General features: G+C 34.9%; 1 protein-coding gene across 1 annotated transcript in view; it reads right to left on the bottom strand.

Annotated features, from left to right (window-relative positions):
* The window catches only part of LOC103732445 (cytochrome P450 2C42-like), a 39730-nt gene that overhangs the window by 31010 nt on the left and 6109 nt on the right, over positions 1 to 2611 (bottom strand). The window lies entirely within an intron of this gene.

The following is a 2611-nucleotide window of genomic DNA, read 5'->3' as shown; positions in this document are numbered from 1 at the left end:
GAAAACAGAGTATCAAGACTGGAAGATAAAGTGGACAAACTAGACCACTCAAGAAAAGATTATGAAAAATTTAAGAAAACACAAGAGTGGAATATGCAAGAATTGTGTGAAACCATAAAAAGAGCAAACTTACAGGAAAACTTATAGGCATACAGGGAGGAGAAGAATTTCAGGATAACAATATGGACCAGATCTTCAATACGACTATGGAAGAAAATTTCCCAAAATTGAAGAAAGACATGCCCATACAAATACAAGAAGCATATAGAACACCAAATAGGATCAGAAAAGAAACTCTCCATGGCACATCATAGTAAAAACAATAAACGTACAGAACAAAGAGAGAATACTGAAAACTGCGAAAGAAAAATAACAAGTCACATATAAAGGAAAACCGATCAGAATTATAACTGACTTTTCAGTTAAAACTATGAAAGCCAAAAGAGCCTGGACCAAAGTATTCTCAGTTCTAAATGACCACAAATGCTAACCCAGATTACTTTACCCAGCCAAAATATCTATTATAGTTGAAGGGAAAGAAAAATCTTCCATCACATAAATAGAATAAAAGAATTCATGTCCACAAAACCTGTCCTTCAGAGAATTCTTGAAGCAATACAAAGAGCTGAAGAAAGGAACAACTGCACCCAAGGGGTTACAGAAAGAAACTTAATAAAGGTATAACTGTAGAAATGTACAACTACACCAAGAATGTGAACAGAAATAAAAATGACAGGAATCAGTACACATCTTTCACTAATAACTTTAAATATCAATGGACTGAACTCCCCAGTCAAAAGATACAGACTAGTTGAATGGATCAAGAAACAGCAGTTAAGAAGCCTGGTCATTCTTGCATAAGACCTGGGTTCGAATCCCAGCACCCACATGGCAGCTAACAACTGTCCATAACTCCAGTCCCAGGGGATCCTAAAGCTTCTTCTGACTTCCACCAGCATTTCACAACATGTGTACACTTACCTACATGCAGGCACTACATGGATGCACATAAAATAAAAATGATAATTTAAAAAAATTTTTTAAAAAGAAACAAAACCCATCTTTTAGTTGTCTACAAGAAACTCATCTCAATTTCAAAGACAGGCACTACTTTAAGGTGAAAGGATGGAAAAAATGTAACAGGAAAATGGTAGTTAAAAAAAGCAGTTGTTGAAATTCTAATATCTGACAAAACAGACTTTAAACTAAAACCAATCAGAAGAGATAAAGAGGGCCACTTCATTCTGATCAAAGGAACAATTGACCAAGAAGATATTACAGTCATAAATATATATTCACCAAACTCTAGTGCACCCAACTTCATCAAAACAATACTACAGGACATGAAGACCCAGATTAATCCCAACTCATTAATAGTAGGGGATTTCAATACCCCATTATCTCATTTAGACAGGTGAACAGGACAGAGAATTAACAGAGAGACATATGAATGAAACAATACCATACATCAAATGGGCCTAAGAGTCATCTAGCGAATATTCCACCCAAGCACCAAAGAATATACTTTCTATTAAGCACCCCATGGAAACTTCTCCAAAATCGACCATATACTGGGGCACAAAACAAACCTTAACAAATACAAAAATATTGAAATAATTCCATGCATTCTATCAGACCACAATGCAATAAAGCTTAAAACTCAAGGAGAAACCCTAGTAACTACGTGAACATATGAAGCTTAAACACCACACTCCTGAATGATGAGTGGGCCAAAGAAGAAATTAAGAAAGAAATAAGAGTATTCCTAGAACTAAATGAAAGGGACAATACAACACAACAAAACCACTGGGACATGAAAGCAGTCCTTACAGGGAAGTTTGTAGCTCCAAATGCCTTCATTAAAAAAATCAGAATGAAAACAAATAAATAACTTAACATTGCAACTCAAGACACTTGAAAAACAACAAATGAAACCCAAACCCAGCAGACAAGAAGAAATAACAAAAATAAAAGTAGAAATTAATGAAAGAGAAACAAAGAAAACAATACAAAGAATCAATGAATCTAAGAGCTGGTTCTTTGAAAAGATGAACAAGATTGGCAGACTGCTGGCCCAGTTAACCAAAAGAAAGAAACAGCACTTTCAAATCAACAAAATTGGAGATGAAAGGGAAACATCACAACAGGCACCAAAAAGATCCAGAACATTATGAGAGAATACTTTAAAAACCCATATGCTACCAAATTTGAAAACCTAAAAGAAGTGAACAGGTATCAAAATCATGGGAACCACCAAAACTAAATCAAGAAGAGATCAACAGTTTAAACAGTCCCATGACACATAAGGAAATTGAAACAGTAATACAAAACCTCCCAACTAAGAAAAGCCCAGGACCAGATGGATTTACATCAGAATTGTACAAGACATTTAAAGAAGACCTATCTATATACAATACTACTTAATCACTCCAACACCAAAGCCAGGTAAAGATACAACCAAAAAAGAAAACTACAGACCCACATCTTTAATGAACATAGGTGCAAAAATTCTCAAAAAAAATAAAACAAAGGACACATATCAAACCGCATACAGACACACATCAAAAAGATCATCCACCATGATCAAGCTGGCTTTATTCCAGAGATGCAG

The sequence above is a fragment of the Nannospalax galili genome, unplaced genomic scaffold (assembly GCF_000622305.1).
Source record: "Nannospalax galili isolate Female #2095 unplaced genomic scaffold, S.galili_v1.0 scaffold1415, whole genome shotgun sequence".
Classification (NCBI taxonomy): domain Eukaryota; kingdom Metazoa; phylum Chordata; class Mammalia; order Rodentia; family Spalacidae; genus Nannospalax; species Nannospalax galili.
Note: the sequence above shows the minus strand (reverse complement) of the source record. Positions and strands in the feature narration are given on the sequence as shown.